Raw genomic sequence first — 27,317 nt, forward strand, 5'->3', positions numbered from 1 at the left:
GCATATTTCTAGATGCTCTGCACATAACAGTGAACAAGACAGGTATCCTCAAGCGGGAATATCCCATTTCTAGAAGTGGGAAAAGAGATGAGAAAATACACTCACTAGCTAATATCCTCTATCAGATGATAGTGCTCCCAGAAAGTGCCATGATGACAATCAAGCGGGGTGGTGGTACGATTGAACACGATAGGTTGCCAGGCCTTCAATTAAGTTTCATCAAAGGGTTTTGTAAACTATAAAACATGATGATACAAAATACAATTCTAAGAAAACACCCATAGATTTTAAATACCAAACACACAAGATTCTGTGATTCTCAAAGATGTGGTGGGGGCCCCACAGAGAGGAGGCATCCAGATAGCCAAAAGTTGAGAAATACTGCTTGACAGTAAGTTGAAGAGTTGTCTGTATTTATTTCCACCTGTTCCCTAAGTTTTAAAAGTCTCTCAAATATGTGGCAGGGATAAGAGAATAGGAAGGAATCTCTTTTTTATATACAAAGGCCATCCTTGTCTATTACTTAGGCTAGACTCTGCCATTAGCACTGGAACGATACATGGGAGGGTGAAGTGGTGCTGGACCAAAGCTCTGCAGCATCCTCTTGCAGTCCCAAACTCTTAAGTGTGTGTTTCCAGATCATTTAATACTCCCCTGGTGGGAGAAAGGCAAAGCATGGAAGACCTGTGAGACATCACGATTAAGCTGATCTGGTAATGTGATAAAGACACATTTGTATGTCTCGGTTGAGAATTTTCATCTTTGTCTCAAACACCCATTGAGGCTGGTCTCACTTCCTGTACTTTACAAATGAGAAAACTGAGGTTCCCAGTGAAAATATGCTCCCCAGTATGTTGCTGGGGAGCAACATACTGGACTTCTTGGATGAGCAGCTGCCTCTGAAGCTCCCCCAGGAGCTTAGGCCATACAGGGTTTCTTCTCAAGTTCATCAGCCCTTCATGCCCCAGGCCATCTGGGGGCCCTTTTATGCCCTCCCTTTGCCCATCCTGCTCTCCCTCCTGGTCTTCGGCCTCCTTTCCCATCTTAAATACACATCCTCCTGTTCATTTTTCTTTACCATAGTACCTCCTTACCTTCTAGGCACATATGAAGAGATATCCTCATATTTTCAAGCATGTTTTTCTTTTTCTAAAGATTTTATTTATTCATGAGAGACACATCGAGAGAGAGGCAGAGACATAGGCAGAGGGAGAAGCAGGGTTCTCGCAGGGAGCCAGATGTAGGACTGGATCCCAGGACTCCGGGATCACGCCCTGAGCTGAAGGCAGAAGCTCAACCACTGAGCCACCCAGGGGCCCCTCAAACATGTTAATTTGTGTATTGTCAATCCTCCCCACGATGAAGTCAAAGTCAGTGCCTGCCCAGTTCTCTGTTATATTCTCAACACTGGCGTTGTACTCATTAAATATCTGTAGAATGATGGAGGGAAGGCAAGCAGGCCAACTCATCACGTTTATTTGAAGGGTCACACATAAAATAAAAACTCTTTTCCCTGATACTCTATCACAAAAATGTTGAAACATCTAGAAAGGTGAAAGAGTTGTGTAGTATTGATTCAACAATTGCTAATGTCAATTAAGATCTACCGATGGAAATTCATGTGAAGGAAAACTGAATTTAAAGTTGGGTTGGTTGGTTGTGACATACAAGGCATTGGACCAGTACTCACTGCCAACTGCTCTAGGAGTTCTCAGTTATCAAGAACCCGTTCTACACTCCACGGCCCAGAAGCAGCACCTTGAACAAAAAGCTACAGGTACCCACATGCAGAGCCGAGGTTTCCTCATGGTGCCCCATGACATAGGGTGTTGGGGGGACAAGGACACATCTGGGCCTGAAGGGTCTCATCAAGGCCTCCTGAGACTTTGTGGTGTGGGTCACATTAGCTCTCCTTTCTCATCTGATTTCTTCTTCTATGAAATGGGGATTAATATCCCAGGCCTGACCCCCTCATGGCTCACCAGGATGGGATGATGGGAATCAGATGTAGGCCGCTGTCCCTTGTAAAAATACAAAGTACAAAGTGCTGTCTAAATATAAGGGCTGATTGCAGCCAAGGGCATACACAGAGCATCCGGGTATCTGTTTATTCTCCGTCTCATTAATTTGCTCTGTTAATGAAGAATTCCAGGTTGCCTCCCAGCCTCTGTTATCTGGCAGGACTTTGGATCACAGCCGTGCGGCTCTTCCTGAAAACATGTAGCTGAGCCAAGGGCGAACCTGTAAGGGCTTCTTAGATACTGCTCACTCCCCGGAAGCTGGATTGCTTTGAATCTTTTGCCAAATCTCCTTCCCACTCTTGGAAGAAGATGGGAGCGGCAAGAATACAGGATCAGTTGTTTTTGTGTGCCTCTTCCCCCTTCCCCGGCCACGGGATTTCTGTCTCACATCTACCCTCCTACTCCTTTTCTTCTCCTCCCACCCAGATCCAAACTTGTAAGGGACCTTTTGCCCTGATTTTCAGCAGGAAACACAACCAGCAACCAGATGTCTGACTTTTTCACCCCCTTGGCAAGGATTAGCCATCTTCCCTGTAAACTTCCGGCCTTTCCTCTCCCTTAGATCTTTCAGCTTCTTCACGCTCCATCTCCTCCAGCTCATACACATGAACACCCTCCAGAGGAGAAACAAAAGGTAGCCTGCAAACTGCTGCAGACGTGCGGGGGATTTCGATCCCCTCTCAGTGAGTGGAGCGGGTGGGTGCTGCGGCGGGTGGGGGTGGGGAGGGGAGCTGTTCAGCTCTCGGATCCACCGCTCTGTTGCTAAATTCAGGTCCCATAACTTCAGAAGAGGTGTCCTTAATCAAAGATAGAGATAAACAAGCTCACAACTTAAAAGGACACACAAAGGGGCCCAAATGCAAAGTCTGTTGCCAGTAAAGTAAACTGGGTCTGAAAAAATAATAGGTAAGGCAGCTTTGTCAGCTTTTGGAGTAGTGAGACCCGGATCCTCTCCGAGGGGCAGCAGAGGACTCCAGAACTAGGGATCGCCTCAGAAGGCATGTCATCCTGTTCCTTAGCTTTCCAGGGGGAGAAACTGAGGCTCTGCATATGTGGGAAGGACTCACCCCGGTTCCCTTGGTTGATAGCACAGTGAGGCTTCCCAGCTCCAGGGCCCACTCTCGGGTGTACTTACAACCTCCCCTGAGATGGTTCTGGAAAAGCAGGGTGGCAGTCCCAGGTGTTCACGTGGCCTGCCTACTTGCTCTGCCTCCCATCTTTCTGCTCTCAGAACGGTGGGCTAGGTCTCCTTCTTACGGGCCACTCTGATCTACAAGTCCTGGATAGCAGGGACTAGTAATCACAGGGGAGGAGAAGCAGAAGCCTTTAAAAAAAAAAAAAAAAAACTTAAGAGGAAACACCCCCAAAAGACCCTGGTTTTCCAGTCACCCCTCTTGTTCTATCTGGAGGGCAATAAGGACCAAGAGATTCTCAAAGTGGAAAGTAGGTGGGTCAAAGTGGAAAGTAGGTGGGTCATCACAGGAAACTTCTTAAAAGGGATTTTAAAGAAGCATCACTTATTTGCATAGAGTCCTGTACCCCTCCCATCCCCCACACTCACTTTCTCCACACTTGCCCCTGTTTGCTGGTATAAACCCAGCTTTCCCATTCCTAGATATATGGCTTTGGTCAGGTCACCATCCCTCTCTGGACCCTAGGTTCTTTACCTATAAAAGGAGGTTACCAGTTCTCATTTGGGGATTATGTGAAATGAAGGCAATCATACTTTGCATGTTGTAGGTGTTTAATCACCTTCTGTTCTCTTCAATGTTCTTCTGCAGTGCAAGATGTGAACACCTCACAGGGTGGAAGAGTGCATTCCTCAAACTCCATAGCCCTTTGACTCCCCACCCACCTCCATCTTCATCCTGAATCCTCACCCGCCTCCAAGAAGAAAGACTGATCCTGGGCTTGAAAGATATGTCCAATTTGTCTCATCTAACTGACCAGGGCACCTCAGCCTGGCAGTGCCACTGTGGGAAATGTGTGCCCCTTGTGTCCCGGACCCACAACCAGGGCCTCTACCCCTGATGTTTCTAATTGTTCACTTCACAAAACCTGAATTTTTCTTCTAAAAAAAAAAAAGAAAGAAACCAGGGCCCCAACATTAATGTAAATGAATCCCAAGGGGGGCCGTTAGCTTGGACTCAGAACAATGAGTTAATTGAAAGTGGTAATGAGAAAAAGCAGCTGACACTCATAAACCCATGGGCCAATGAGCAGTTCAATTCCTGGGCAGCAAGTGAGAACCGGCTCGCGAGCCAACCACGATGTCAATGGCTTCTGAAAATAATTGCCAGAGGAATACCAGGCTACGGGCAGGAACTGAGCTTGTCTGCAGATCCTGTCACCTGGCTGGGAGCCACCTGGGCTGGCTTAGTGCCCAGTGCTTTGAGCCCTGAGAACACCCTGTGCTTTGAAGAAATACCTGGAATCCAAGGACAGACGCTCAACTGAGGTGTCACGTGAGGTATTGTAACATCAAGGTACTTGGTTCACATTCCAGCATGGGGGTGGGCTCTGGCACAAAGCACATTTCCAGGCCTCAGTTTTCCCACCTGTCAAATGAGTACACTAATATCCTCCCCCCCAACCCCAGCCTCTCAGCACTGCTTTTTTGAACATCAGATGATACTCGCTTTGGCAGCACATATACTGAACATGAGATGAGATAGGTCTGGAATGCTCTATAAAATAAGACACATACATGAGTGGATAGAAAAGATCTGCATCAAGCTGAGGGGTCAGACTGCCTACTTAATTCGGGTTAGACTCCAAAAATAATTACTTGCATCATAAGATTGATGAGAGAAAGATATATATGACATATAATACTAGACACTATTTGGAATGATGGCAGGTATATGGTAAGCACTGAATAAATGTCAACTATTACTCCTGGTGAGTTGTTTTGAGGGCTGCCTTGTCTTGTAGTGACTAATCCAAGCTTATGGCCAGAGATTCCATTTGGGCTTGTACTTTGCTTCTTTCTCCAACCATTTCTGGTCACAAAGATCCAATGCCCCTTCTTCCCCCAGCAGCCCTGCATCATACAAAGAGGAGCAGACTGAGTAAACAGAGCAATGGGAAATTGGAAAGACAAGATGATTCATAACACAGCTGAGATCCAACCAGTTGAAATGCCATTTCTTCCCAGAGCCTCACAATCCCACTGCACTGTGAGCTCATTGCATGCCTGTCCACCTGCCCAGTCAAGCAGGGATGTAATGAAATCTTCAGTGAGCCTTGTACCATTTATCTAGACAATTGATGGAGTCCAGGATACAGGAAACTGGGAAACATGATTGTGTGTGTCTGTGAGTGGGGGGAGCTGCAGAGCATCTTGTAAGAAAAAATGATGGGCTTCTTGGATAAGAATGGAGACTCGGGCATCTCCCTAGCTATCTTTGCACCTCCCTTCTGCCTCTTTCTATCTCAGACCTTCTCAGAAGTTTCCTTGCACCTTATTACTCACATGCTGCCTCAAGTGGAATTTTATGGCAGGTTGAGTGGTGCCACCCATACGATACTGAGCATGAATCCCATGACAAGTGCAGGAACACAATCCATGTGGCCGTGCCTTAGTATGTTCTTCCTTAAAGGACAGCGTTAACACACAACCAAGTGACTCACACATTACCAATAGGAGTAAAAATTGGCACAATCTTTTTAGAGCACAGTTTGGCACTCTTTCTCAAAACTACCCTTTCACCCAGCTTTGACTTCGAGAAATCTGTCCCACAAAAACATGCATGCACAGAGGTAGAGGCACAAACCTATTTACTGTGACAGGCCAGTACCCAGGTGCCTGTCTAAATGCACAATGATGCAAAGATGCTCACTGCACCAAGCCTCTAATCCCAAGGAAAAAAAGAGAGAGACCATAAAAATTCCATTTCTATGAAGTGATTAAAATATTGAGGGGACTACAGTGACATGGAAAGTTTCCAAATATTTAAACAGAAAAGGCAGATTGCAAAATATTAAATGTAGTGAAATCCTTTTCATCAGTGTGTGTACAGAAACAAGATCCAGATGAAGAGACAGGACTGTGACCTACTTGTTACCTTGATCGGGGTTGGGGGTCGGGGTGGGGGTGGGGAGAACACAGGAGACTTGAACTTTCTACATTTTTTATTTTTATAGTGCTGGAATTCTTCACAAGGAAGGTGTATCAAGTTTGTAAAAAAAAAAAAAAAGGCAAGCAGTAAAGGGGCACCCAGGTGGTTAAGCGTCTGCCTTTGGCTCATGTCATAATCTCAGGGTCCTGGGATCAAGTCCCACTTTGGACTCCTTGCTCAGTGGGGAGCCTGCTTCTCCTTCCCTCTCTCCCTCTGCCCCGTCCCCCTGCTTGGGTTCACTTGCTCTCTCTCTTTCTTTCTGTCTCAAATAAATAAATAAAATCATTTTTTTTAAAGGCAGTAAAGATGATTAAGAAAATGCACATAAACAAACATGAAGTTAATTTAGCCTAAGGGGGTGAACTACATGCTTGTCCTTCAGGGCATTTCAGTAAGTAGGAGAACACTTTCAAGGATCCAGAGAAGTGGTTCGATTTGGGCTCTTTTGTGAGATCTTTGGTAGACAGCAGTCAAGTTGGACCGGGAGCACAGACAACTCAAGGATCTGTTTCCCTACTGAGGGCAGCAAATGCCAACTGGCTTCAGAGCAGAGGAGCAGTTGGTCTGGCTGCCCAGATGCTCCTGTGGAGCTGGGACACAGAGAAACTATGGTCAGAGCTGGTTCCCTCTTGGGAGCAGATCCAGGTCTGAGTCAGACAAGGAAGAAGGGTTTCCTTAGGCCTTATCTATCCCACAGGCTGGGAACAGCAGGTCTTCCCTCTCCCTTTCCTCCCAGAGGCCCAGAAAAACCTTTATGTTTTCCCTCGTGACCCTGTAATTCTTAAAATTTTGGTTCCAGATGAGCTAGACAAGAAAAATCTGACCACACACAGGAGACTGTCCATCCTGGGCACCAGGTGGCTGGGCAGCCTCTCGGTGTAGCTTCTCAAGATCTGCTCATTCTAATCACTGATCTAATCCTTCCCAGCAAGCCACTGTGGACAGCTCTAGAACCACAGCTTGGGTTGGAGGAACAGAACACACGCCTCTCCTGATTTGGTAAAATCAACCAATTGCTATTGAAAAGCATATGCGGAGTGGGGAATCTTTGGTCCCCTTAATTTTTCCTCATCTGAGAGCTTCTACCCTTTTAATGTTATTCATGCACAAAGGCCGGAACCCCCTTTTGAGCCTTTTTTGCCATTGAGAAGGTTTACATGGGAATCATGTGAACTCCCTTTTATTAGCAAAGTCACCCCATGGAAAAAGACATCTGACCCATTCTATGGGTTTCCAGAGCGCTTACTTCCCTATCAATAGTGGGTGGGAGTTATAGAGGAAGAGAAGTGGGGGGACACCTGCTGTGGATGCTGGTGAGCTTCCAGGGGTAAACATCAACAGACATGTCTAACTTCAAAGAGATTACAGTCTAGTGAGAGAGGTGACCTTCAATCAAATAATCACCATCCTAGTATATAATAACAAAGGAACATGGTGCTCAAAAAATCAAGCAAGTTTCCACAAAAACCTAGAATGGAGGAACCACTCTAGACTGGGAGCTTGAGGAAGGCTGTCTGAGGGAACAACGCTGAGATCTGAGAGGTGAGATGCGGACAGGGGTGGAGGGGGTGGAGAGCGATCATCTTCATGGACCCTCCACACAGAGGATGGCTGTGAGCTGGAGGGGCAGCGGAGGACACGGAGAGAGTGGACAGGGATGACAAGGGGCCAGTGAAGGAGACAGGTGCAACGATGGTTTTTATGGAGCTAGAGATAGACATGACCGCAGCCACCACTCCTCCCTCCACACGCACACACAGAGCCTTGAACTTTCTTACTGGGAAACAGATGGAGGTTGAACTCACCAAAACCAAAGGATTCCTCACAGGCCTGGATCCCTGTGTTTACTGACCGTTCGTTCATTCCTTTACTGAGAGTCGCAAAAGACGAAATTGACTCAACTACCTGCTAATCAAGAAATGACGAGGATGGAGAGGATCTGAAATGAGCATGATGAAAGCAAACACTCAACTGTCTAGTTTTATTCTTTGTCTTTCTTTTACTGGACAGGAATCAAACATGCCAGACCGTCTGGTTCAACACCATGCGCTTCTCGTCTGGACTCCTGGGCCTTCTTCCTTCCTCAGGAAACCCAGGCCATCGCCTGCAGGCACGGACTCCCGGTCCGCTTCCCTCTCTGGCCCAAAGAGCTCCCAACCCACAGCCTAGACATTTCTTTCCATGCCAGGGAACCCAGCCCTACTCTCTCCCTGGCAGACTCGGTTCCTTTTCCTCACTCAGAAGTCCTATCGACCTCCAGCCTCCTCTGTGCTGCACACACTCCTCTTGACACTCTGGTCTTATGAACCCCATACCTCCTCTCCCCTTACCCCTTCCTGGCTCGATGCTTACTCTATTTTATTTTCTCCGTCCCAGATCAAACTTGAAGGTCCGTCTGACCAGACTTCCGAGGCCGGAGGCTGGGAGTAATGGAGGCAAAAGGGAAGGGCCCTCTCAGGACCCCAGGCTCTCCACTACCCACCCACATCTTCCTCCTTTCTCTTCACCTCTTTCTCAGTAGCTAAGCTCCAATTGGAACAAGATCCGAAGGGTCACCTGGAGCAGGCAAGGGTGCTTCTAGGATCTGAAGAACTCTCTGGAACTAGAATCTTGGAGCTGTGTGGCCCAAGGAGAAGCATAAGGCAGAAGGCCTGGTGTGGGGGTTAGAAAGAACCTCACAGTGAGTTCAACTTCAAAGGAACAAACATCCTCTGGGGAGCTCCACCTTCCAGTCCCACAGGAAGTTTCCTGTCACCTTTTTTCATGGATGCACTGGGCCACTATGTGTCACCTGACCTTGGAGGGCTTCTGAGATGATCAGACGAGAATGAGGCCAGGGTCATCTGGGTTTCTGCAAGAGATACCCAAATCCCACTTCCCCACACCAGAGAGCGTGAGGGAAACCTAACTTCATCTGGGGTCCAGTCCCTAGATCCTGAGTACAGGGAAAGAGTGAACGAATGACCATCTTTTTTTTTCTCTCTCTCTCTCTTAGGGATCGCCTCAGTACAGTGGGCCCCTCCTCTCTACTGTCATTTAAAGTAGGACTCCTGAGCAAGATTTTTCCAGGTCTGGAGGTAAGCATAATACTATTCCTAGTGCTTTCATAAGGGAAAAGTCTACCGAATTCACCACATGGCCTTGAAATAATCTGCTGACTCCTGGCTGGTCAGCCAGATGCAGGACCTTCCTTCCTAGGTCACTGCAGAGGAGAGGACCCCTAAGTGCGTGCACACACACACACATAAACACATATGCACAGGAAGGCCAGGAGACCTGTCTCTAGAGTGAAAATTTGTCTGGGCTCCAACCTTTGCTGGAACACTGACCTGGGCAAAAATAAATGAAGTCTCCACAATTAAACACAATCAGTGTCTTATAAGATAATGAGAGCAAAGTCTACAGAAGCCCTGGTTTGATTGAAGACTTCTTCACCCATTTAAAACATTTATAACATGCTTACCCACTTCAAAGGACAAGAAATGGGATCATTTTCCCTATTAATTTGGGGTGTCCTAGGTTTTCCCCCTCAAGGTAATAAGGGAAAAAATGAAATTAGCTTTTGTATGTTTTGCACTGGAATTTAGGTAGCAAACATTTACTGTGGATCTGCCATGGACCACTATGTATCATGCATGACAGCCAAGAACTTGACAGACATGTCCCTACCGCTTCCCTTCCTCACAGAAATAAGTCTGGGTGTGATGAGTCTTCCCACAGTCACTCCATCCAGGATGTTGTGTCATCTAGGAGTCATGGAAGCATGCCCCCTGCTCTCCCCTAGGAGGAAGGGTCTTTTCCCATCTCCTGGAAGGGTGAAAGTAACATGGGGGCTCAGTCCCCCATGGAGCCTGTTTGCCCCAGACATGCCTTCTCAGCTACTCCAACTTTCCGGTTCACTCCTGCTCTTCCCTCCCCAGCAGCGGAAAGGCAGCTGGGTGACCTGGTCCCTATAGTCATAGAGCCATGGTGCAACAAGCAAGTGGTACAAGACCTGGGGTGTGAGATGGATCTGGAGCGGCAAGGTCCTGGGCTGGCCTTGGATATAAATCACAGGGGAGATGAGTGGTAGGCTCCTGAGATGCTGGCAGAGAGCTTGTCCTTTGAGTAACCCCGTCTTCCTCTGTACCCCTCTCTCTTCCCTGCTACCACCAGCCTTCCTCCTTACCAGGAAAGTGACAGTCTGAGGCCCGGCTCTGACATGTGATGCACAGTTAGGATAATGCCAAACACTAGCGGTGGCCTACAAAGCCCTTGGTTGTCCCGTCCTCCTCTCCAGGCCCCTCTGTGCTTGCTTACTCCTTGGTTTCCCCGCCCTGGGGTCTTTCCACTTGCCTTGAAGGCTTTCCTCACCCTCCACCCCATCCAAACTTCACCTCCACTTGAAGGACTCCTGTGCATCTTCAGGTTGAAGCTAAAACCCCTCTGTCAGGGCAGGTCTCCCTGCCCCCTGGTTCTGACTCATATTCCTTTTTATACTGTGTAGTTGCTTGATTAATACTTGTCTTTCCTATGAGGTTGTATAATTTGTGTGGGCAAAGGACTAGGCCTGTTGTGTCAGCTCTCTGTTGTGTCTGGCATCTGTCACAGAGTCTACAAGGGGTAAGCTATTAGTAAAAGTATGACAAATTCTTGGATGGATAAACAAATCAATTTATGCCTTGCATGGAGGAAACTATCCGTACTGAGCAGATTCCCAGGCTTTCACTTTGTGGGCTGGGTTGGAGTGCTGGAATCCAGAAAGCACAGGGTATCCACCATGTCCACAGAAAACTTCTCGGGAATGCCACCCAACTGGCCTCATTCCTAGAGAAGTGGTTTTGACCTGTGCCATGTGGTTTGAGAGGACACAACCCTATAGCTCTGGTCATCATCACCCAAAAGAGGAGACTGAAGTCCAGTAGCATTCATTTTTTTTTTTTTTCAGTAGCATTCATTTTGGATGGTGGCAAACTCAAAAGTGTCTCTTGAGAAGTCTAATTGCCACAAATTCTGGAAAATTGAAAAAAGAGGAGGGTCACTCAAGGGCTGACTGAATCCCTAATTGCACTCAGAGTATTGTTCTGGAAGCCTATTGGACAACCCAGTCTTGGTAGCCCTGGGGCCAACACGACTTCCTAGCCAACGAAACCACGTTCTTTTGCCAGATATGCTTGCCTCCTCACTCGATAGCTCCTGTTCATCTCTTTCTTCCAATTTCAAGGAGTAAGAATAACCCAAGTGTGAGGATGAGCGATGGGTTTGTCACTGTGTTTGTTTTCATGATGTGCTGTACAGAAAAAAAAATTGACTTTTAAAAATTTTCTCTTAAGGCTGCTAAGAGTTTCTAAAGGTAGCCGCTAGAAACCATTCAGTACAAAGACCTATGTCTAGTGTCTGTTTTCCTGATAGGGCCATGTAGCTGTGGGGTATTAACCTACTGACAAAATGGTCCCTGGCACCCTAGCAGCTCCGGAATTGTTGGGTCCTTTACATTCAGTCCGGCAGCCCGGTGAAGGCCTGGCCTGTCTGTGAATCAGCAGTAGTTTCTGGCATCCCAGGTGCTAACTCCCTTGGGAGGCAAAGCAGGTGTGGCTGCTTGAGTGTCTGGGGGCCTTTGGTTACCTCCAATTTGTTTTTTGGTTCTGTCCATGTTGCAAAAACAATGAAAGCAAGCGAGGCATGAGTATGTCTCTTTCCTCGAGGTTGCTTGTAGACCTCAAATCTAATTTCCAGCCATGTGCGGATGAGATGAATAGAGGAACGGGGAAAAGCTGTGGAGTTTAAAAAGTGGAGCACAGCCAATGCTGATCAAAAGAAAAAAAGCAAGCGTTTGGGGATCACTGTAAGTATGCTGATTCTAGATGGAGAATTTACGTCTGTCTTCCTGACTTGACTGCTCTCCCTGTGAGCAGTGTGCCTGCCTGGTTTTGCATTGTTAGGCATTCCCAGCCTGGAGCCCAAGACCTGACACAGAGCAAGCACTCAACAAATGATCGCTGAGTGAATAAATGAATCGGACTTTGGTCAGGAAGCCAGAGATCGGAATTGAGACCCGACTGCAAGAAGAGATGGGGAGAGAGTTTCGAGGAGAGAGGTGGGTGTTCTTTTCCACGGACATCTGTCTCTTTGAGTATCCCTCACCTCCAAGGGTAAATAAGGAATGCAAACTAGAAATGAGTAAATGAAATGTCCTTACCATTGTGGTGCCTGGCTGATAACAGAAGCTCAGCCAGCATTCGTAAGCAAGGAAAATAAATACCTTAACCTATGTGAGGTTCTTTCCTGTCGTCCTGAAAACCAGTAGCAGTCCCCGGGTGGTTTTTGCTAAGACCTCAGAGACATCACAGCCAGAACTCATGCTGGAGCTCAGATCTCATCTAAATTCTCATTTCTGACAGCTTGATCTGGCAGGGGGGCTCCTACTACTCCAGCTGGGACACATTTGGGGCAGGCGACTCTGTTGACCTCTTACTTCATGTTTGAAATGTTTGAACTCTGGTTTTTGGAGCATCGTGTGATACCGCTTTTATGAAAACGGGCTTCTAGAGGCAATACAGATGAGACCAGCACCCCTGGCTGCCTCTCTCCAATGGAAACAGCACACCGCCTGACCTGGGTAGCCAGAGTTGACTTAGAGGAACTTAACTGATTTGGTTCATCAGTTCAAATCACCTTTAATGTGGCACATTAGTAATGCCATCATATTGTAAATGATATATCCACAGAGGCATTAGTCATTACACAAATAGAATGAATAGGTTTCACTACACTTCAAGATAAACATGTTGGAACAGTAACCCCATTCATTCAGGGCCTTTTGAGCTTGCTCAGGGTCCTTACCTGACTGTTAGAATAAATACAAAGTTTTATGGCCTGCTTGCTCTGTGTGACTTCACCATCTCCAAATCACACGCGTCGGCTTTAGAAATGGCACTTGTGTGCCTTGACACGTTCATTCACTTGTTCCTTCTCCTACTCAGTAATCTATTGTTTTTCCAGCTCAGTTCGCTGAATGTTGTGGTTCCCTGACTGTTGTGATGGGATTCACGAGAACCGTTTTGTTGGGATACTGGAGTTGAGAATTGTCTCAGGGCAATGTGCAGAGTGGTTAGAGCAGGAGTTTGGGCACCAAACTTACTGGATTTCACTTCTAGTTCCATCACCAATGGTCTGTATGTTCTCAGGAACTGATTTCACTTCTCTTGAGCCTCTACTTCCTTATCCCTAAAATGCCTGTGAAACCCCTCCCCCTCCCCATCTCTATATTGCATATCTCTTTTTCTCCATCTTCTTTTTTAAAAGATTTTATTTATCTATTTGTCAGAGAGAGAGAGAGCACTAGCGGGGGTGGGGGTGGCAGACAGAGGGAGAGGGAGAAGGGGACGTGTGGCTTGATCCCAGGACTCTGATCCCAGGACCCCGGGATCATGACCTAAGCTGAAGTGAGACACTTAACCGACCAAGCCACCCAGGGACCCCTCTCTTTTCCTTCTTATGCTCCTTCCACGATGCCATGCGTCCAGGAAAGATCCTTGAAGTCTGGGCAGACTGGGGAAAGAAAGATGGGATAGGCTGCAGGAGGGGAACTTCCTACAGAAGTTCCGTGAAAGCAGAGGTGTATTGATGGAGTGTGATGGCAGGTTGGGAAGGAACAGCAAAAAGACCAATTCACTGACAGGGGTAACAAGAGCCATATAGGGGGTGGTGGGAGAAGAGGGAAGAGAGTGGGTTGTAGAGAGCAGAGAATGCAAGATTTTATGGAATGCATGACGTGAGGGATGAGCTGACTGTACAGGATATTTTAACCATGCTCTGTGATATCCTTCCATGATCAGCAAAGCAGTTGTGAACACTGCTTCTTAAATAAAGGGAGTTAGAATGTTAGGAACATTTCTGGGCACTGCAAGCCCAAGCAGTCTGTAGAAATACAAGCCCCTACATCCTTAGTTTCTCCATTTATAGAAAAGACGATCATAAAGTTAGCAATGGTAACTCCATTGGGAGGTTACTGTGGTGTTAAATAAATTATGTAAAGCATATTGCTCTGTACCTAGCATAACGTACATACTTGATCTATAATAGCTATTATTATACACATGGAAAGCTGTCTGGCAAGATGTTATATCAACTTATTAACCATGGTTATTTTTCTTTGTGTGATTTCAAGTAATTTTTATTCTTTTTTTTGGACTTTTCTTTATAATTTGAATTTTTCCAATAAACATGCTTTATTTTTATAAAACTGTAAGCTATTTTTTAATTCATACTTAGAAATGAAACATCGCAGGAAATACAGCCTGAAAGAACATAGCTCTTCCTGTGACAGCCTTTCCAATGAGTATACTGAATAGTTTAAATGTTAGTGCTAAATATTCCTTTTCAGAAAATAATCTTTGTTTGACATTGGCATAATTGGTCTATTGCATGTGGGAGCTTTCTATAAAACGAAGGACTCCTCAAAGGTCTGAAGAGTGTCCTCCCCTGAGAATCCTTGGGCTTACACCTTTGAAGTGACAGATTTTGCTTTTCTAGTTTCTGACTCTCCCATCAAGTGTTCAAGGATCTTTAAAGACAGAAAAGAAGCATCTTTTCTCCCAAACATCTCCCAAGGAAACTGTGAACTTCAACAAGGCAGTCATCTTTGTAGCCCAGTACTGAACACACTGTCAGGCACAAAGAAGGTACTACATAAATTTTAGTTAAGTGCAGAAGCAAATGGACACATGTTAAATCTAAGAGCTGAGTTTCTGAGACGCCTGGGTGGCCCAGTGTTTGGGCATCTGCTTTCAGCTCAGGTCGTGATCCCGGAGACCTGGGATCGAGTCCCACATCGGGCTCCCTGCTTCTCCTTCTGCCTCTCTCTGTGTGTCTCTCATGAATAAATAAATAAAATCTTTTAAAATATATATATTAGACATGGAGAGAAATGGAGAGTTTTTAGGTACGATTTGAAGGTAGAAATGATAAGACTTTACACTGGATTGGAAGTGGAAGGGCAACCCTATTTAACCCTGACTATGTGATCAACAGCAGTGATCATCCCTCCTCCTCCTGGAACCTGTTCTGTCCCCCACTTATGATTTTATTTATTTATTTTACCAGGTAGTTATTACCAGGTGACATACTCAATTTTCTTTCTTATACTTTAAACAAATACCTATTTATTCCATTAAAGCTCGGCTTTTCATCTGTTTTGCTTAATGTCTTTTCCCTGATGCCCAAAGTATGCTTGATACATAGTAGGTGCTCCATAAATATTTGTCACACTATTGAGTGAGGAAGAGAATAAATGAAAAAATAACTGAGGATAAGAGATAAGGGTAAGTGAAGAATGTTTTAGTTGGCCATTGCTGCCTAACAAACAGTCCCAGGTCTCAGTGGAATAAGACAGCAAACAGGTACAGGTAGATCAAGGGATTTTTGTCATGACGTCTCCTCTGTATCTCCAGCTGTGGTCTATTCTCTTGGCTTCATGGCCAAGCAAACTCCTTCTACATGATGGCTAGATGGGCTGTGGCAGCCTCAGACTCATCCTTAGCTTAGTACCAACAAGTAAGGATGAGGATTTCGCTCTCTTTCAACATCCATACATCAGTCTAAGAGATAATACATGTTACTTTCTTTGGGTCATATGCCCATCTATGAACACATCATGGTGGCCTAGCTAGTGGGAAACTATAATAACCTTCCTGGGTGTTATGCGCATCTCTGGGGTGAGGTGTCTGCTAATACCGAGCAGGAACGGTACCACAAAGGAAGCAGGAGAAAGGGGGTTTAGGGAGTATGGCAGGCAGACAAAATCCACAATTACTACAATCCAGTAGAGACAAGAGAGGGGAGTTCAAGGACTTGGAGTTTGTTAGCCAAGTCCAAGATGGAAATGGAAATTTGGGAGTTGTTTGCAATAGATGGCACTGTAGGCTTGAGGGGGAATGAGCTCACCTATTAAAGTAAGAAGAGAAGAGGGTATATTAGGTAAAATGCATGCACATTTTTTTTTTTTTTAGATTTTATTTATTTATTTGAGAGAGGGAGAGTGAGAGAGAAAGAGAGAGAGAAGCAGATTCCTTGCTGAGCAGGGAGCCCAATGTGGGACTCGATCCCATGAGATCCTGACCTGAGCTGGAGGCAGACACTTAACTGACTGAGCCACTCAGGTGCCCCAATGCATGTATATTTTACATAACAAATGAATTTGCTAAGACTGTTTTAGAGGTTGCTGGTGTATTGGTGAAAACACATGCCTTCTACTGTATTTACTGTGTGCCTATCAAGTTTCTATTTAAGCCTTACAATAATTCCATTAATTGGATACTACTGTTATCCCCATTTTACAGATGAGGGGACTTGTGCAAGGTCACACAGGGAGCAAGGGAGACAGTTGATATTCACAACAGGAAGGCTGGCTTCAGAGTTCTGGTGACCAAGATTTTCTGCACGTAAAAGGCATTCTAGAGAATGTGAACTTCTGTCTCCTTCCCCTTTCTCCGGTTCCATAGCATTCCCAGATTTTCACCTGCTGCTCTGGATTTGTGGCAGAGTGCACATGTGGTTTGGCTCATCTGAGACTATGTCTCGGAGCATGAAAATTGAGAATATAGAACTGTGGAGTTCAGTTGAGTTAACTTGGAGGGTGTTTGCCGTCAGGAGGAACAGATGCTGTTTAAGTCAGGAAGAAATGAGTGTTCACTCCAAGCCCTGCTTTAGAAAGCCTCTTTGTTTTATGACTCTGGGTGCAAGCAACCCTTTTAATTTTGTGTTTTGGATTCCAGCCATAGGAGGCCTTCTTTAATGTAGCAGATGGCTGGAGACAGGCAAGCCAGGTTCCTACACTCTGCATCAAGCAGCCCTCCCTAGAGAGGAATCTCCCAATTACGTTGCTCTGAAAAAGAGAAGAGAACTTAAAATGGACACATTAAATTTACACCACCCGTAAGTCACCACTACTTTAAGCATCTGCAAACATTTGGAGGTCAGGCAAGCCTTTGAGCCACTGATGAAAGCTATGGATTTTTTTTTTTTTTCTGCAGAGAATGTGTACAAAGGTATATATACAAAAAAGCACATATTCATTCTGGTGGGGGCGGGGGAGGCCATCACAGAGTCTCTCATATCTGTCCCTGAAGCTTCAAGGGGTCCATGGCCTGGAGATTCCTGGGCTTCCAGAAGAGGCAGCTGTCATTCTTTTATTTTCCTTTTCTTTTTTTTTTTCTCAATACATTAAGATTCTCAACATCTAGAGTTATGAAAATAAAGGATCTGTGGACTATTAAGAGATCATTTCACACCAGAACACTCAAATTTTACTGGAAAAAAACCCTTTCAAATGTTGAATAAAATCACGTTAGTGTATTCTCTGGTTCACACAGAAACATGTGGCTTATTCTGTTCAACAGCAACATGAAGTTTCTTTGGAAAATTTTAGCATGATTTTATTTTCTCTCGGATTTTTTAAAAAAGATTTAATTAATTTATTTGAGAGAGAGAGAGAGAGAGTATGAGTAGGGAGAGAGAGATAGGGGACTCCACGTTGAGCGCAGAGCCCCATGCGGGGCTCAATCCACAACCCATGAGATCATGACTTGAGCTGAAATCAAGAGTCACATACTTGACTGACTGAGCCACCCAGGCACCTCTTGCATTTTTGTAGACCATTTCTTTGGGATCTCACTCTTGTCACACTTTTCTTTGTTTAGCTTGGCCTCCTGTACTCCAATATTAAGACTGGAGGTGGGGCTAGTCTGTCAACTGAAGAACATACACAGAACATTTAGAACTTGAAAAGGCAGCTTTATTGTTTCCAGGACCCTGTCCAGAGGAGTCACTCAAGCTCAGACATTTCTTCCTCTTGTGTCCACTTGCCACGACTGTCTGACAAAGTGGGAGTCTGAGGTGGCTACTAGGTAGGACCATTTGCAGATCTCTGTGATCATTTGCCGATCCTTCTACAGTGGGTAGCTCCTCCAGACATCATCATGTTCTTCCAGTTCTACTGGGTGTACAATGGTTCTCAAGAGAGAATCTTCTGAGCTATAGCAAAGGATGGAATTGACATATTAAGAATACTGACGCCAAAACCAATTTGCCTTGATTACCCTAAGTTTTAAAATTAAAAAGTAAAAATATAGAAAGACTGAGTTAATTATTCCAGTCTTTCAAGTTCCATATATGGTCCCATATTTCCTGCAAATTACCTTCTTTTTAGTTCTGGAAAAATTCAAGGTGGGAGTACGTTATGGGCTAAACATTAAGGCTTATTTGTTATTTTTATGTATTTTTTGAAAAGTTCAAAGAAAAGGCCCATTTTTTCCCCCTTTGAGTTGAGCAGCAACTCAATTAAAGAAAACCTATTTGGGACTTTTTTTTTTTTTAAGATTTTATTTATTTATTCATGAGAGACCCACAGACAGGGAGAGAGAGAGAGAGAGAGAGAGAGAGAGGCAGAGACACAGGCAGAGGGAAAAGCAGGCTCCATGCAGGGAGCCCGATGTGGGAGTCCTGGATCACGCCCCAGGCCAAAGGCAGGTACTAAACCACTGAGCCACCCAGGCATCCCCTATTTAGGACTTAAGACAGGGTTTCTCAGCCTTAGCACAATTGACATTTGGGGCTGGATAAATCTTGGTAGAAAGAGGCTGTCCTGTATATTGTGGAGTATTTAGCAGCTTCTCTGGCCTCTGCCCAGTAGATGCTATTAGCAGCACCCTCCTAGATGTGACAGTCATGATTTTTTTTTTCTTTCAAATATTGCCAAATGTTCCCTGGGTGGGGGTGGGAGTGGGGAGGACACAGTCACACTGGTTGAGAGGCACTGACTTAAATTACCCAGAAATAGGTTTCTCTACAAATAAAGTAGATTGAATAAAAGCTGGTTTTATCTGACCTCATGGAGGAATGCTAGACTGAAAAATCAGTTTATCTATTTTCAAGCTCCACCAAGACTATATCTACCTGTTCAGATCATCCCATTCTACATTTGTTTTTAGAATCTATTTGTCAAAATCAGGAACTTCCTTACTCCATTCCTATGGCTCTAGCACACCTGATCATTCACTTATATAATCTTTTCAACTATCTGCACGTTTAGTGTTCTGACTTTCTATATTCTTGGAGTCTGGGTAATTTCTCCGTCCTTTGGAAGGCATTTCTTGTGCTCTTCAAGTTTCTATTCCTCCTTCTATGTTATCATCTCTTCCAACTTCAGACCTAAGCTGATCCCACATAGCAACTTGGAGAGGTTGGAGTCTCTGGCTGCTTTGATCAGTATGTGAACACATAGTTCAGGAAACAAATCTATTGGCTTTAAGATGACAAATGTGAGCATTCATAGGATCCTGCAATCACAAATTGTTCCTTGCATAATATGCAGTGACTGCAAGATAGCAAACATTTGGGGGCGGATTTTACTAGCTGTTTGAAGTGAGGAATGGCTCTAGTGTACAAAATATTTAAACCAAATTGTTATGTCTTATAATGCTCAACAAAACACTCTGCAAACATTAGTTCTGGAAAAAAAAAATAAGGCAGGGTTATAGCCACTTCTGGGAGTTGTAAACCCATGCAGGCTCCAGAAATATGTGCCTTCCAAGGACTGGAAACTTCTGAATTACCAACAAATAATCAGTGAGTGTGACAAAGAGTTAAAGTACACAGACTTTACTTTCACAAAATTTATGATGTAGTAAAGAGGTTTAAGATGTAGACCTGAGACTGCAAACCAATGGTCAATAGGCTAAATCGGGACCATGGATTTGTTTTGCTTGGCTTGTATAGGATTGGCCTCCTGAATGTCTGAGAAAGGGAGAAGAAGTGAGAAAGAATGAAAGAAGTGGCTAAACATATAAAAGTGAGATTTTTTTTTTTTTTTTGCATTAACATCCAGATTTCCAGCTGTTTTTGAAAAATCAGAAGATCTGCCAGCACTGGCTCTTATTGCATCTCCCCATGGTGGCAGTTGGCTAGAGTGGAGGAGCAGCTGCCCCTTTGATCAGAATAGGCGCTGTCTGGTTCCCTACCCTGGCCCACTGCACTTCCTCACCAGGCCCCGGTCCCATTCAATGGCCACCCCTCACGCAGAGACTTCTGCAATATTTACTTTGTCTTTTCACTGTAGCAACACACTGCTGGAGCCCTGAGCAACATAGCAGCTGCCCATGTGTGTGAGAGGATGCTGCCCCAGGCCACCGAGGTGATAATAGAAGCGGTGAGAAATCAGATTTGGCATATATTTTGAAGGTAGAGTTCATAAGAGTGCATGATGGATTGGATTAAGCTATGAGGGAGAAGATCTGGAAATGACTCCGATTTTTTATTTTCACCTAGATTAATCTACTCAAAAAAGGAAACCTACGGTGGAGTACTGGAAAAACCAGTATTGAACTTTTAAAATAAGAACATTATTGAAAAGCTTTTCTTCACGCGTACTTTTCAAACTGGTTCCCCAGGTGGTGCCACTATCCTAGTCTGGGAAATTCTGACGCTTTGGGGGGAATTTTGAGGGAAAGAGCAAATGAGAAGAGCCCCCCAATCACTAAGGAAGACCCTTAAAGGGTTCTCGCCCCAGGAGGCAGAGTGGAGGGATGCCAACCTCTGGGCACCGCAGTGGCCTCACCTGTGCAGAAGGGCGTGCGTATCTTCAACTATTGGTGTTGACGTTCCAATACACGGACAGTCCTACTGTGGGGAACTGCAGACTCCCCAAGATTTCCACGGAGGGGGGGTGAGGGTTGCATCTAGTAAGCAGCTGTTCACAGGTTTCTTTTGAAGCCAGTTTTCACAGAAAGAGGATTCTCTTCACATAGATTCATAGAGTTACAAAATGAGTAAGTGGGGATGCCCGGGTGGCGCAGCGGTTTAGCGCCCGCCTTCGGCCCAGGGCGTGATCCTGGAGACCCGAGATCGAGTCTTGCATCGGGCTCCCTGCGTGGAGCCTGCTTCTCCCTCTGCCTGTGTCTCTGCTTCTCTCTCTCTCTCGTGAATAAATAAAACCTTTAAAAAGAAAATCAGTAAATGTAGCAAACTTGTCTCTAAAGGATTTTCTGCAGTTTTTACATGCCCGAGAAAATGTGCAATTGTCCGTACCGAGGGCACTAGTTGTATTCGGCTATTAGGGGACCGCTGGCGGCGGCGGCGGCTGGGGGTGCTGAGCGTCGGACTCCCCGCGCCCCCCTCCCCCCGGGGCCGGCCCGCTGCAGCTCGAGCCGCGCGCGGACCGCAGCAGAGCCCAGCGCCGGGCGCCCCCCCTCCCGCGCCGCCGCGGTCAGTCGGCGTCTGGCGCGCATGCGCGGACCCCAGCGGCGTCCTCCCGGCTCCTTCCCTCCCTCATCCGGGTCCTGGGCGAGCGGGCGCCGTGCGCGTGTCCCGCGGCCGAGCTGCTAATAAAGTTGCACGGAGGGGAAGCGCAGCGACGGCGCCGGGGGAGCGCGTCCAGCCGGCGGGTGAGCGGGGACGGGGGCCGCAGCTCCGTCCGGGCCCGGCTCGCCCATCAGGCCGCGGTGGCTGGAGTCGGGCCGAGGCGGGGGCGTTGGGCCGCGGGCGGAACGGAAACCGCCGGGGCCTGCGGGGCGGGGAGGTAGGCCGAGCCCCGGCCTGCGGGGGGAGGGGGTGGGGAGCCCCGGGCCGCGGCGGCCTGAGGGGGGCGGGGAGCCCCGGGCCGGCGTGGGGCGTGGGCGTGGGCGTGGGCGTCGGCGGGAGCGGTTGGCCGTGCCCGGGCCCCCGCCGCCCTGAGGCACGCCGCCGCCGGGCCGCCGCGCTCGCTGGGGCCGTCCGATCCGCCGCCCGCGGAGCTGTGTTCCCGGGCTCGGTGACTCGCCGCCGCCTTGCGTTTCAGAGAGGAGGATCGCGCTTATCGGTGGGAATCACGCTCCGCGCACTGGGGACCTGCCGCCGCGCTCAGCCGCTCGCTAGACCTGGTTTCTGCCGCTTGCCGTGCCGGTGCCCCCCCTGCAAACATTTCTTCTTCTCCCTCGCGTGTGAACTTCTGCATCGGTGCAAAAGGAGCAGTGCCAAGCGGCGCCCGCTTGCCTTCATCATAGTCGGTCTCCGCCGGGTCTTTCACTTGACGATCAGTGCTCAGATTCATATTCCCGTCTCCCCCCCCCCCCCCCCGCCTTCCCCCCTTCCCCTCTCTTCCCCCTTTCAGCTGCTGTTATTACGTGGAGTTTGGAGCCTAAGCGTTGAAAACTCCCATGTGGCGCCTGTCTTAAATCGGAGCATGCTCAGTAGCCAAAAAAGCAGATTTTTGGTTGCAAAAAAGAACTGGGGCGAGGATAGTCCGGGTATCTTGGACGCGTGCCCGATTCCTAACAAAATGTTCCAATTCTGGTTTTGATGGAGCTTGGAGCTGTAGGCCATCCTGGAGGTGAGGAATGCCCGAACACCCTGGGCCAGATCACTATCTTGATTGCAGAGACATTGTTTCCTGACCAGCTGGAGGTCTAGAGGGGGGGGCGGGGCGGGGGTGGGGGCGGGGGGCGGAGAAACATTCCTGGCTGCCTGTGCCTTTCAATGGGTGTGGTGCTAAGTATATCTTGTTTACCTTATCTTTCTGTGGAAAAAGTTTTGAAGTCTGGTTGGGTTTGTCACATCGTGCGTGTTGCCTAGCACCTACCAAAAGTGCCCTTATCTAGCAGCCGAGGCTGAATAGGTGGAGGTCGTGGCTTGGCTTCGCACGCGGAGGGGAGAGGGTGCTGGACCTGGCTGTTTTAAGAATTATTTAAGTTCTTAAAAACTAGAGTAGCTCGATATCCCTCGAGGACCCGAGTGGCCCAGAGTGGATTTTCGATTTTAGATTTGAAACCCGATAAGGCTCCAGGACCTTAGGAGATTTAGTGACATCGCAAAGTAGTTCAGAATTTCTGCTAGATGTCAGCGTGGTGGTTGGTGGCTGTTGAAAGGAAAACCAATACCTTGACACAGTGTGACAGTTTCATGTGTATTGAGCAGAGTACTGTTAGGAAGTTAGTGTGTTCCACATTCAGTCTGTAAGGGATTATTTACATATGTGTACACATTCTTTTTTTCTTTTACTCTTTTTTTGGTAGCTGTTTTTTCCTCTACTCTTTCTTTGGTGGCTGGTTTTTTTTTTTTTTTCCCCTCTGTGGAGAGCCCCGAGATTATAAGAATGCAAAACATAACATAAGAGACAGTTTAACAAAATTTAACCTTCACAAAGGTGGTACATAATACGTTTTAGACTTTTAAAATTTAACTTTTGTTTCGATTGCATGATTGCAGTCCTCCTTTCCACCTATATTGTGGATCCCTCAGTAAGTGTGCCTTCTCTACGTGGCTGTTTTTATTGCATAAATGTTACTGTGTATCTTTTTTTTTTTTTTTTAAGAGTTTATTCATCTATTTATGAGAGACAGAGAGAGAGAGGCAGAGGGAGAAGCAGGCTTCGTGCAGGGAGCCAGATGCTGGACTCGATCCCGGGACTCCAGGATTACGCCCTGGGCCGAAGGCAGGCGCTAAATCGCTGAGCCACCCGGGGATCCCCCCCCGTGTATCTTTGTTAAAAAAATTTCCTCCTCATTTACCCTTCCATTCCTTTTATATCTGAAATAGCTAACATAGGCAGCAAAAGTTAGGTGTACCTCTTCAACTTGCTTTCCTCTTCGATTTAAATGCACCCATATGATACGGTCTGGTAAAAGGGAGGAAAGCTGGCAGTGAACTGGGGAAAAGAGAAGAATAAAATATTTTTCATAGATTCTGTGCAAATTTGGTGGTATTATCCACTTGTCTGGTTGTCCTAGGTAGGCGCCACAGAAATGGGTAGATTGGTAAGTGTTGCATTTCTTTCCCCTCTGGCAAAGTCAGCTATTAATTTCAGTGGGAGACTGTGGCAGAATGTTGTTACTAATGAGGTTTGAATCAGATTGTTGTTTACTGTTGGTTATGTAACATGTTGCTGGAAGTATTATTAAAAGTTGCCTTCTGCAGCAAGGTAGAGGCAAGTAAATTCTGCTTACTCTTCACTGGGTTTTAATTCTTGGCTGAACCTGAAGGCACATTACACTATAACCGTAATTATACCTGGGCAGCCTGTCTGTTTCCTGTTTTCATCATGAACCCAAACATTATGATTTGCAGTGATGATCTTTTTTGTCCTTTGCGTTAAACAGAGGCAGTATGTTTTCTCTGTCTACTGAAAACAGATTTGTAACTTGGTCAAATCAAAGATACTGGCTTCTTAGTGTTTTAAAGACGAGGCAGTAAAATACCAGTTTTTCATTTCTTAGTAATTTGAATTGAAATACTAATACTATCTAAAATCCGTCTCACACCTATTGTTTGATAGTGTTTTGTGTAAATTTTAACGTTAACCAGTAGTTTGTAGAGTTTTTGAATTAAGAAAGCCCTTTTTGTTTATGACTTATCAGTGTTTATTATTACCAGATGTATATGTTGGTTTAGGCAATGAGCCACACATTTGGGTGAATTTAAGAGCCTGCTTGAATATACTTTAGGATATAGCCACCTTTATTCCTTTGGTTTATCATTCTTCCCTGTTTGCTCCTGGAGGGTCCGTGTTCCCTGTCTTCTCTGTGTGTGTGTGTGTGTGTGTATGTGTGTGTGTTCCTACTAACCTAATCACAAAGAAGAAGACAAAATAGTTTCTTTCTTTTTTATTTATTTATTTATTTTTTAGTTTATTTCTTTAGATGTTACCAGCACCTTACATCCAGGGGGTTTGACAGTCTACACATAAGGTCAAGGACATTGAAGAAAATTGCCTTTTATATAAAAAGGACAGTCATAGCCTGAGGGATGATTCTTACCTCTCCCAGTCGGAATATTTTGAAGTAGAGAGTTAATCTGGAGGAGTAGGACCCAAGAAGGCTGCACAGAGATAGGGTGCTTTCCACCAAAAAAAAAAAAAAGAGATACACAACTCCAGGAAGCCTATCTATGTCTTCTCACATCTTGTTTTTATACTTCCAAAGCTAGCAGAATTGAAATTTTTAACCCTAGATTATCTAGTTTATTGCCGTTGTCTAGAACTGTGAGTCTGAGAGATCTGTTTAGTAGTTGCAATTCTTTTTAAAGAATTGTTAAGATTTAGATTGTTGTTAGGACATTTCCCATTTTCATATGTCACCTTCATGTTCTAACATTTTAATTGTTTAACTTGGAGAAGATGGGATAATGACAGAGGTTTTTCGTAAATAACCATCTAGTTCCTAGCTTTTTACTTTTTAGTTTTGGTGGGTTTTTTGGTTTGTTATGTTTTGTTTTTGTTTGGGCAGCTAGGTGAAGTTTTTGGCCCTATCATAGCAGAGTGGTGGTTTCAGTGACTTTTCTTCCTGCTTTTATTGTAATATTCCTAACTTGGTTGTGACAATTATTTTAGGTGAAAGAATTCTGTATTAGAGAGTTTTCTATGGACCATCCTGTAATTGTAATTGACCTTTGGAAGCTAGTTGTTAAAGTACATTTTGTAAACAAGTTTTGCTCTTAAATTCTTTGGTATGCTAGTCTTGCCTGTAACATATATACAAATTATAGACTAGTGTACTGCATGAAAATTTGACAGTGGTTAGATGTGCTGTGAGATTCTAACTAGATTTTTCCTTTTGGTTGACTTTGATGTTATTTTGTTATTGCTGAAAATAACAGTAAGAGAAAAACTGGTGTCACCATCCCACCTTTCTCTGAGCATAGCATCTGGAGTCCTGAGAAGTGTCTTACACTTTTCAAATTTAACTATGAGCTCAGAATATGGCTGGTGCTTTAAAGACAAGTTTTGTTTTGTTCAGTTCTGTTTTCATGATGTGTTAGGATCTGCCTTGCATCCTATCTGGAAGGCTGTATAACTTGAGATCTAGTTATTCTGGTTTGTATGTTCCCAGGGAAAAGGGGGTATTGCTGAAATATTTCAAAGCTAGTCTTCTGTTTTCTCTTTATTCACATTTCTGTGCTTTGTTAAGCGAGTGCCTACATAACTCACTGACCAACTCTTTGGGATTGAAAGTATAAGTTAAATGAAGGACGACAGGAGCTCAGAAGGTACCCAGAGTCATATTTGTTCCCTCTTCTTCTATGTGACTTGAACTCTGGGTTGCATATGAGGTATCTGGAGAGCATCTTCCTAAAGCATTGTGGATACAGGTTAGTGCTTTGTGCTTCTGAGACACACTTTATAATGTAATGATTTGGTATCTGCCCTTGATGATTTTATAATTTAAAGGAAAGCACTATAATGATTGACCAACTCTGTGTCTATTCCTGTGCCTACATGCCTGGACAAGTATACTTGAACACATCTGGTAGTAATATAGGAAATCTTGTAGGCTCTCTGTGGGGGTGAGTGTACATCTAGATCAGGCTCTGCTTAATTAGAGGACTTAGAGGAGCAGGTGAAGTTTAAAGAGTGATTAAAAACTGGGAAACAAAACTCTGGATGTGGGAGATAAGGTAGAGACTTGTGTGGGCACAGAGAGAGACTATATAAGATTATTCTGTGAGAAGTGTCAGGGAACATGAGTTCAGCTCATGTGTGGCTTTGAAATCCACTATGAGAACTTTTGATATCTTTGGAAATTGACAGCTACAATTCAGAAAAGTGGTAATTTAAGTGTTTCTCTAGGAGAGTTATTTTGGTGCTCACGTGATTGTATCCCCTCTTCCTTGTAGATGTTCCCATAAATAATAGGATTTCTGAATCTAGGAAAGCTTGTAGGCAAACTTACTCTTGGTTTGTTTTTCTTCCTTGCTGCTGCCATAGATATATGGCTTATATGTTTTAGTAATTGTATATCTGGATCTGGGATTGGTTTGACACTAGTGGTGCTGGTACTTGGGGACTACTATTGCTATTAGAACCATAGGGTAAGATATTTTTAAAGCTTTACCCACATGAACCACAAAAAAGTTACTCTTGCATATACTTTCTTCCATTGCAGGTGATCCTAAGGGCCTTGCTTCTCAAACCTGCTGCAGATCTGGGATTCTTGTTAAAATGGTGGGAAGTAGAGCGCTAATCTCAAATCTGAATTTTGTTGATGGTTATGATAAATTTGTTTCCCCATCTGTAATTCTTTTCTACAGGTTTGGCTGAGGTTTTAGTGGGTTGTGACCCATGTGGGCATTTGTTTGCATGGGTTGATGTGCTTATTAGCAGGTTCTGTTTTGGATTGGTTGCTTGCCTTTTATTTTGGATTGAAGCAGAGATGTTGGAACAGAAAGTGAG

General features: G+C 45.3%; 1 protein-coding gene and 2 long non-coding RNA genes across 6 annotated transcripts in view; 2 read left to right on the forward strand and 1 right to left on the reverse strand.

The window, feature by feature from the left end:
• The first annotated feature begins 2,559 nt into the window (after positions 1-2,559).
• LOC118350300 (uncharacterized) lies at positions 2,560-14,309 on the forward strand. Its single transcript, XR_004803816.2, has 4 exons — positions 2,560-2,655; positions 3,803-4,491; positions 9,138-9,219; positions 12,064-14,309. It is a non-coding gene; the product is annotated as an uncharacterized LOC118350300 (long non-coding RNA).
• A 1,864-nt stretch (positions 14,310-16,173) lies between these two features.
• Positions 16,174-21,227, reverse strand: LOC125752155 (uncharacterized). Its single transcript, XR_007400979.1, has 3 exons — positions 21,206-21,227; positions 20,736-21,112; positions 16,174-18,154 (listed from the first exon to the last, which is right to left on the reverse strand). It is a non-coding gene; the product is annotated as an uncharacterized LOC125752155 (long non-coding RNA).
• A 176-nt stretch (positions 21,228-21,403) lies between these two features.
• SMAD5 (SMAD family member 5) overlaps positions 21,404-27,317 on the forward strand; it is a 55,104-nt gene continuing 49,190 nt past the window's right edge. Inside the window, exons 1-3 of one of the 4 annotated variants that reach the window (XM_025432039.3) lie at positions 21,414-21,561; positions 22,266-22,484; positions 26,056-26,236. The gene's annotated coding sequence lies outside the window, so the exon portion shown is untranslated. Of the gene's footprint in view, positions 21,562-21,953; positions 22,485-26,055; positions 26,237-27,317 lie in introns of all 4 variants that reach the window. The other 3 variants (XM_025432038.3, XM_035697058.2, XM_025432037.3) reach the window with 3 other exon arrangements.

This window comes from Canis lupus, chromosome 11 (assembly GCF_003254725.2).
Source record: "Canis lupus dingo isolate Sandy chromosome 11, ASM325472v2, whole genome shotgun sequence".
Lineage (NCBI taxonomy): Eukaryota > Metazoa > Chordata > Mammalia > Carnivora > Canidae > Canis > Canis lupus.